The sequence below is a fragment of the Papaver somniferum genome, chromosome 1, assembly GCF_003573695.1.
Source record: "Papaver somniferum cultivar HN1 chromosome 1, ASM357369v1, whole genome shotgun sequence".
Classification (NCBI taxonomy): Eukaryota; Viridiplantae; Streptophyta; class Magnoliopsida; order Ranunculales; family Papaveraceae; genus Papaver; species Papaver somniferum.
The window spans coordinates 72,291,828-72,301,817 of NC_039358.1; the positions used below are offsets into that span (position 1 = coordinate 72,291,828).

The window sequence follows — 9,990 nt, forward strand, 5'->3', positions numbered from 1 at the left end:
GTGTCTGGAGGTTTATTCCCTTGATTATGCTCGGTTCACCAAGACTACGTAAAAACCGCCCCTTCACATAGGGGGCCATTATTTAGAGAATGTGAGAGCGCACGGCTTTCGTTTAGTTTTTTAGTGGTATGGTAAAATTTTGATATAATATTAATGTATTATTGTTTCAGAAATTTATTGTTTTTTGTTGAACGGTAAACCTAAACTAAATAGATTAAAGGCAGACGGATTACAACTAAACAAGGGCATAAAGTTCCAGGAAAAAGCAGTAGAACAAGAGTTTAACTAAAGACTTAATATTCAAAGCTAAGAAAAACAACCACAGGAGAACAAGTAACATGCATACGAAAGAAAAATTCATAGCCGGATATAGAACGAATAGAGAACAACAGAAACAATCAAGGAGGAAACTCATCATAGTCCTCTATGGTTAAGCCGACATGATTATCAATCAAGAAGGAAATTTCCTTTTTTTTTGTTGATGCACTCTACCTCCTAGCAATGGGCCATCCGCGGGAGCCATTTTCGTTTTATGATGTTCTCCTGTACCATGCTCGACATTCTGCCACATATTAATAAGTACCGTTTTCTCATATGCTTCAACTTGTTCAAGCAGTGTGTGGTTGATGGCTCTATCAAGATGCGACATAAATAATGCTCTCATGGTAATCAATTGTAGCTGCGTGCAAAACTTATTAAATGTCATTACAGTAAAAACGACATAAAGAACAGTGAATTATACTATCAAGCATGGGACTTCAAATTGGATCTGAATTATTTAAAAACACAAATAATATTTTGGCTAACCTATTCTTTGCTTTTCAGGACGTCTGGTACCCAAAATCCTAGCCGAACAAGTACCTCAGCGAGAGTTGTACAATCTATTATCTTTTGGTACAACCTCTGACACACCTCTTCCCGAATCTATAAAATCTCTTTTGGAAGTCCTGTGCCTATTTCCATCAAATCTACAACGAGTAAAAATGAGAGACAAAGTATCCAAAATTTTACTTTCAACATTAATACCGAAGAAGTACCAAAAACTGAATTTCAACTGTAAAAATGAGAGTAAAAAAAGGCGTTTTCTATAACAATACCGATAATTTAAGGGTTTCAATCTTTTCTGGTGATGAGTGACTTAGGGGAGACGATCGAAACCATTAAAGAGTAATAGAGTCCAAAGTACAAATATAATGATATGTGGTGCGACCGTGTTAAGTTAACAACAAGTTAACACCTTTTGGACGAAAAATCGTTGCTAAGGATATACTTTATTTCTAATTCTGTTTCAAACCATGTGACTATGTGAGGGGGATATTTGTGATGAATTCCAAACCCCATATAATTAAAATAAAAGAATTTAAGAAACACATTACAAACAAATAAAAAGACATAAATTAAGGAAGAAAGTAATCACCATTTCCACATCGACCATTAAGCCCAAAATAGAAACTAGTCAGATGCACTTTTCTCCCGCCGAAAACCTCCAAGACAACATCTTCCTTTTCCTCCAACTCAATGTTCAAATTATGCGATCCTTCACTGATTGAACATAGAGAACACGGACTCTTGTTTCCTATTTTACATAGAACCGCAACAAACTTACCTGAGAAATAAAATTTAACTTGGTGAGAAGCTTACCTGAGAAATACGGAGCCTTTCCAAAGAGCTATTGTACCTGTATATGTAAGGATTTCTCGGTTCTAGTTCCACACCTTAGAAATTTAGAATACACAAATGAAAATAAAATGTTTATAAGATCTATTTTAAGAAATAGAAAATTCAAGATCAAAAAATAACTAGATATTCAGCAAGTAAGAATCTAGGATAAAAAATTAAGTTAACCCCAAAATGTCATTTCTTTCCTCTCCGACAGACACCACTTAAAAACTCAAAGCTACTTGCTCCGTCCAAGGCGGAGAATCAATGTTTGGTTGTCCATTTATATAGCCATAATTCAAGTTCCCAGACGATTCATTCCAGTAATACCCTTATTTTTATTTATTTTTGAAATTAAGTAATACTCCTATTTATTATAGTCTTGATACACTAATTAATTTAATATATATTTCCCTTTCTGAGGCTTTAGCTCCTGTTTTATGTCCCTTTAGTTACCTCTTTCCATCAATCCACTACACTTAGCCTTATGTCTTTAATTTATCCGAATACAGTGGAACTTTGCTTTTTAACCCGTTTTCTTATAACAATTTTTTTTTAATTTTTAATGTGATTATTTTATTTTGTACCTATTTTTTTGAGGGAAGAGTCCTCCGAAGTGGAAATTTGTTTTCACCTTTTTATTGTTACAAAATTCTTTTTTCACATTTTTTTTCATGGGAACAATCTGAATGTTGAATATCATTAATCACTTAATCTTATATAATTAATTATTTACTTAATTAGTGGGAACCAAAAAACAAAATTTACAATTCTACTAATATGCTAAAATTCCATTCATTAATCTTTAAATTGATACGTCATTTATTTGGGTTTGGTTGAAAACCCAAGTTATGTTGAAAATATCAGAATTTTCCAAAAACATAATGTTGATAACAAAATTTTCACTAAAAATTCAAGTTAAAGTTTTAGTTTTAATTTGAAATATGAAGGAGAAATATGAAATTTTCACATATAAAGCGGTGGAAAACAAAATCTTCACCTATTATGGCAATGGTAGACAATATAAGTCCATAGGTGATGATAGGACATAGAAAATAATCGAAAATAGAAAAACAAAAATTCATTGTAAACCGTCAAAATAAACTATACCAAAATATTTTTATTTCTTTATTCTAAAGAAACAGTTATAATTGCTTGATCAACATCCAAAATTATATAGAATTTGGTGTCCTATCATATTTCTATTTAATGGATAAAGATTTTTTCTCACTCTACACCATGATTACCGGTTCATACAAAAAGACGTTTGCCTTTCTGTATGTAATTGTTATCTGTTGTAATAGTAAAAGTCTTCTGGAGTAGATTTCTAAAGTCAAGGTTGAGATGTTTCACCGAAGATACATGATAAAGAAAAATCATTTTAGGTTTTCATGTGATAATCTAGTTGATACTGATTCCAGTTCTTGTAAATTTTTACCACTCTTTATATCAATTACATATCACTTAGAAGAAGTGATGAATGTCGCTTACACGACCTGTAACTAGAAGTGGGATTGAAAAAGATATGGGCCTAGAAGAAGACTTTCCAAGCGAACCAAAGATCTACAACCATTTAACACCCATCCAGAAGCTCCTCAACATCTAAGGACATCTCCAAAAGACAAAAGTTACATCAACATCTGAAGCATCCGCCCGATACCCTAGTCTCCTGTCTCCTCCTGATTTTGTTTTAAAGTGGTTGTAGTAAATAGGATTCGAACTCTAAGACGTGTTAAGATTAATTTTAAAGGAATAAAATAGAGAGTTATTGGGTCTAGGATTCGACCAAACTCATATCAATAGGTTCAATTATTCATTCTCAAACAATTATCGCTCGACAAATAAAACAACATCGACTCTTATTCTTGCCAAGGTAGATTCTCAAAAAATTAGTTATAAATCGTAAGCATGAGACATCAAACATCTAAGCAAGCATGACTCATCTAATAAAATAATAACTAATTTTTTCAAATCATAATTCTATTTTAATTAAGTGCAAAAGTCAAATAGAAAATAAAACAAATTCACCCATGTATGAAGTCCGGCTTCCTCCGTCGACTCAGTGTTGGGGTCTAACTCCACATGGTGAAAACACACTCAAAGGAATTTTTCCTTGCTCAAAAAGGTGTTTACAAGGAGAAAAGGTATAAGCAGTAAGTTTGTAACAGAAATAATTGTTACAAAACGGACTGTTACAGAGAAACACTAACAGACTGTTGCGATTTCGAAATAATTGTTACAGAAACTGTTACAAAGATATTGAATTTGAAACTATAGGCAACGGTTTCTGCGACTGTTCTTGACTGCTGTTCTGTGTTCTTCTTCTTCTTTAACGGCAGCAGCAGAGACCAGCTCTGCAACTTCCGATTCTCACCTCTATTCCGTCCCCTAACTCTCCACCCCCTTCTAGGATTCCCAACAACTTATTTATACCCATAGCGACTCCAAATATCTCGAGTAAATGCAAAATATTTTTGACTATTCTCCATGCAAGGTACGAGTATTTTCTTCCTTTTTTATATCCTCACGCGCTCTGCTGGTATTGACATGTTCCAATTACTTTGATACACGACTCTTGAATGAATTAAACTCCATCCAGCCACATGCTACCACCAAGAATATCTCAACAAAATACCAAAAATATCTCTCGAGAATATTCTTTCACTGTTTCAACCAATCTCCACGTTGCAGCCATATTTGATCAATTCCAACACACATACCTTCCTTGTTTGAATGAAACAGGTCATTATGCAACCAATTCCGACCAAAAATCCGATTAAATTTCATCCAAATCACTTCCACAAATAAGCGCAGATACAGTCACACCCGTGAACCTTGTTTTCTTTGGATCCAACTATCCAGACAACCTGAATTGATTCTAAGACCCTTACCGGCCATGTTTCACCTAATGGAGTTATCCCAAAAAAGTATAGCCATCAAGTCTCACTATAAAGCTTCGAATTCTCATACCCTAATTCTGGTCCGTGAAGAACAACTTTCCCGCCAAAACTGTGTTGCTTCAGATCCATGATTCTAGCAAACCCAGCCAAAGTTTATGAATTTCATCAATCATACCAACCCTGTTAAGCTTTAACAGACTCACCCAAGAAGTTTCAGCGATTGAATCTCATTATTCACACCACAAACACAAACCCTAATTCTGTTCCGTGAAGTTCAAAAATTCCCGCCAATTTCAAATTCAAACGGAGAAGAAGATGGGTGCCCCTTATCCGATCCTGGGGTGCGAATAGCATCTGCCTATTTGGGGTGATCTGGGGTGCCCTTAGTAATTGAGCTGCCCCTTAACCAATAACGAGAGTCCGAATAGCACGTGTCCTCCGGGTGCAAATAACAACTTTTCGAGCTGATTCTTTTAAAAACGTTTATTCCCCAAAAATACCTACAAGCAAGTTTATTAGTGATAAAATGAGTCCCAGCTAATGTATTTATGGGTGAAAATGTGTCGCACTTACGTGCTTATCAAATTCCCCCACACTTACATTTTGCTAGTCCTCGAGCAAAACAGAATATTGACCCGCTACACAGCTGGTCAAATTTATTTTTTTTGTTTTTGAAGACCCGCTACACAGCTGGTCATATAATGCAAGAAAAAAGAAAAGACCCGCTATACAGCTGGTCATAACCCTAATAATCAAATCAATTTTTTTTGTAGGCCCGCTACACAGCTGATCAATTTATTTTATTTTTTTTGGAGACCCGCTACACAGCTGGTCACAATAAGCAAGAAATTTCCTGAAAAATAAAAATAAAACGTTAACCACTCCCCCACACTTAAACATTACATTGTCCTCAATGTAATTGAGTCATCCAATGCAAAACTTAAAAAAAAATCCATAAGATGAAAAAAAAAGGTAAACGAAAAATATAAAAATAAAAATAAAAATACACCTACTGGAATGTACAAAAAAGGATCCCCATAAACCAATAACCTGAAAACTTGGGGATCGACCCAAAATACGATATTTACAAACGACAGCTTCACACTTATGTCATGAAAACGCGGAGTCACTGAAACTATCAAAAAGCAAGATTTACCCCTAAACCAAGTTTTTACTGCACAAGGAAGTGCGTAAAGAACAAAATATGGGGATTCCATTGAGACAGGGAAATTGTCAATTGGCTCGTGCACTGTATCAGGAATAGGAAAGTCCTCTGGGTATTTATATGCAAAGTGATCCAACAAAATTTGAGATGCATATAATTCTAACCCTATATTATGCAACTTTTGGAAGTCTACGGGTCTAAAAACAACTTGTAAGTCGGGTGAATGCTTTTGCGAGATAGATTCATCTAAAGAATTAAGCAAATCCTCTGCACAATCATCCACATGGTCATCTATATATTCAGTATGGAACAGAGAGTCACTACGTGATTCATCATCATCATCAGCAAATAATCTTTGACATTCAAGAACTCTCAATCTTTGTTTCCAAACTAGGTGGTGTGTGTTTATAATATTTCTTGTATATCTCTAAAAGAGATTCTTCACTTACCACATGTGGATCAAAAACTCCATACCGTTGCCTCTGCATGTATTCACCAAGCGTCATCTCAGATGAGGATGCACGCTGATTTGAATTTCTACGCTTATATTCTGCCAATGTCATCTTAGATGACGTCTCCTCGGAAGAAGTCATCATCCTCAAAAATTCCCTGAAAAGAAATACAAAAAGAAACGCATAAAAAGGAAAAAAAATAATCTAAAATAAAATGAAAATACTGTACAAAAAAAATAAAAATAAAAAAATAAATAAACCTAAAAATTAATCTAAAAACAAGTCCGCGTCGGCGGCGTCAAAATGATTTTGTTTTAAAGTTGTTGTAGTAAATAGGATTCGAACTCTAAGACTTGTTAGGATTAATTTTAAAGGAATAAAATAGAGAGTTACTGGGTCTAGGATTCGGCCAAACTCATATCAATAGGTTCAATTATTCATTCTCAAACAATTATCGTTCGACAAATAAAACAACATCGACTCTTATTCTTGCCAAGGTAAATTCTCCAAACATTAGTTATAAATCGTAAACATGGGACATCAAACATCTAAACAAGCATGACTCATCTAATAAAATAATAACTAATTTTTCAAATCATAATTCTATTTTAATTAAGTGCAAAAGTAAAATATAAAATAAAAAAAATTCACCCATGTATGAAGCCCGGCTTCCTCCGTCGACCCAGTGTTGGGGTCTAGCTCCACATGGTGAAAACACACTCAAAGGAATTTTTCATTGCTCAAAAAGGTGTTTACAAGGAGAAAAGGTATAAGCAGTGAGTTTGTAACAGAAATAATTGTTACAAAACGGACTGTTACAGAGAAACACTAACAGACTGTTGCGATTTCGAAATAATTGTTACAGAAACTGTTACAAAGATATTGAATTTGAAACTATAGGCAACGGTTTCTGCGACTGTTCTTGACTGCTGTTCTGTGTTCTTCTTCTTCTTTAATGGCAGCAGCAGAGACCAGCTCTTCAACTTCCGATTCTCACCTCTATTTCGTCCCCTAACTCTCCATCCCCTTTTAGGATTCCCAGCAACTTATTTATACCCATAGCGACTCCAAAACTCTTGAGTAAATGCAAAATATTTTTGATTATTCTCCATGCAAGGTACGGGTATTTTCTTCCTTTTTTTATCTCCTCACGTGTTCTGCTGGTATTGACATGTTCCAATTACTTTGATACACGACTCTTGAATGAATTAAACTCCATCCAGCCACATGCTACCACCAAGAATATCTCAACAAAATACCAAAAATATCTCTCGAGAATATTCTTTCACTGTTTCAACCAATCTCCACGTTGCAGCCATATTTGATCAATTCCAGCACACATACCTTCCTTGTTTGAATGAAACAGGTCATTATGCAACCAATTCCGACCAAAAATCTGATTAAATTTCAGCCAAATCACTTCCACAAATAAGCGCAGATACAGTCACACCCGTGAACCTTGTTTTCTTTGGATCCAACTATCCAGACAACCTGGATTGATTCTAAGACCCTTACCGGCCATGTTTCACCTAATGGAGTTATCCCAAAAAAGTATAGCCATTAAATCTCACTACAAAGCTTCGAATTCTCATACCCTAATTCTGGTCCGTGAAGAACAACTTTCCCGCCAAAACTATGTTGCTTCAGATCCATGATTCTAGCAAACCCAGCGAAAGTTTATGAATTCCATCAATTATATCAACCCTGTTAAGCTTTAACAGACTCACCCAAGAAGTTTCAGCGATTGAATCTCATTATTCACACCACAAACACAAACCCTAATTCTGTTCCGTGAATTTCAAAAATTCCCGCCAATTTCAAATTCAAACGGAGAAGAAGATGGGTGCCCCTTATCCGATCCTGGGGTGCGAATAACATCTGCCTTTTTGGGGTGACCTGGGGTGCCCCTTAGTAATTGAGCTGCCCCTTAACCAATAACGAGAGTCTGAATAACACGTGTCCTCTGGTTGCAAATAACAACTTTTCGAGCTGATTCTTTTAAAAACGTTTATTCCCCACAAGTTTATTAGTGATAAAATGAGTCTCAGCTAATGTTTTTATGGGTGAAAATGTGTCGCACTTACGTGCTTATCACCTCCCTTAATCAAGCAGAAACCAAACACCATCTTCATATCGAATCTCTGCTTCTCTTCAACCGTCTAAACTCTGCAAAACCTTCATTTCACCTCCTTCCATCAAATCCATCCCCGACCATCTCTGATCACAGCCACCCTCTCAACTGGCCAACAATCAAACTCCTAATCTCTATCTCTCTCCATCTTGTCTTCTTTTCTTATCAAGAACTGAAACTCTTGATGCTAGGATTGAGAGAGATAAGACTAGACTATGGTTAGGTCAACATATGGAAATGTAACGGTGGAAAGGAGTGGGCGAAGGGGAAGGTAGAAAATACAAAACAAGAGTGTTTTACTTTTCACACTATAGAACTATAGAGTTTAGCTGGTCTACACTTTCAAAACGATTAGACAATACAAGACGAGAGTCACGAGACCATTCCAAGTTCCAACCAAGATACTTATTAGTATTATTCCTAGAGTTTGTATATTTAGTACAAGATTTTTTATGAGGAAATGTATTTTTTGCACTGCCTGTGTAGATGCAATATGTTTTTTGCAGTTCAGAATAAAATTCGCATGTGCAACACCCCTTTAGCACAATATTTCAGATTATAGTAGGCATGGGCCACATGGTTATTAGTATATTATTGTGTACCGACAAAACCAGCTATGATCAATACAAATAGATCACCCTAATCCATAACACTTTTGTTATAGGGAGGGGGGTTTTGGATCACGATACTAATAAACTCGTATTTCACCCTGGATAGCACAATCTGTTGGTTTTTCGATTTGATTTCGGAAAGAAAAAGAGAACTTTTACTGATTGTTGAAACTCTTTTGCGCACAATTTGTACGCATGATGTTTTTTTCCAAATGAATATTCTTTAAGTTTGAAGCTCTTAAGAAAGTCTTCCCTGTTTGGCTGTTTATTATTAGACCGTAAGGAATTTATAGTATGACCTTATGTTGTATGATATCATAATATATTTGCAGGAATGCTTCATGAGAATTGAGTTTATTAGTTGGTAAGACAAACCTTTAACAACATATGAAGATTGTCATATTTAATAGATACTCGGACTCGGTTCCATTTGGTGAGTTGACTCCGGTTTTCCCACTCCCTAGATCCAAGAAAAGATCCCTCCTTGTAACAAAAGTGATCCTAGTTCAATACCAATCCGACTCAGCCGTGATCCACAATTCACCAAAATGGTTCCCATTTCCTTTTTGTTCAGAAACTTCAGATCATGTAAAACCGGAAGGTAGGGGAGGCCAAAGAAAGAATTACAGAGTAAAATATAAAAAACCAAACGTCTTTTCTCATAATATTTTATACGGGAAAGAAAGCGAAAAAGCAGACATCTATCTTTTCAAAAAATTTATCCTTTTAATTCAATAAAGACTAAGTGGTACGCCCGTGCTTTGTACGGGCTCAAATTCACCATCCCAAAGCACGGGCCTTAATATCTGTATGCATTCAAATTTTGATGTATAAGATACTTTGATGTCTTTTTTCCAAAGTTATATATTATATATATATTCCTTTTGCAACAACTCACTAGTATGTATGTAGATCCTTCCTTGACTGTCAAGTTAGAAGGGTGTAGAATGAACAAACAAACTTCTGATTTTCATGATGAGATTTTTGAGAGAGAGAGCTGGAAAATTATATAGTATAGATTGAGCTTACAAATATACATATTAACCTGGGAACTATAGAATAAATCTTTGAA

At 35.2% G+C, this 9,990-nt stretch overlaps 1 long non-coding RNA gene across 1 annotated transcript; it reads right to left on the minus strand.

Moving 5' to 3' along the window:
- Window positions 1-339: 339 nt before the first annotated feature.
- Window positions 340-1,817, minus strand: LOC113330342. Its single transcript, XR_003350181.1, has 4 exons — window positions 1,679-1,817; window positions 1,418-1,606; window positions 808-968; window positions 340-679 (listed from the first exon to the last, which is right to left on the minus strand). It is a non-coding gene; the product is annotated as an uncharacterized LOC113330342 (long non-coding RNA).
- Between the last annotated feature and the right edge of the window lie 8,173 nt (window positions 1,818-9,990).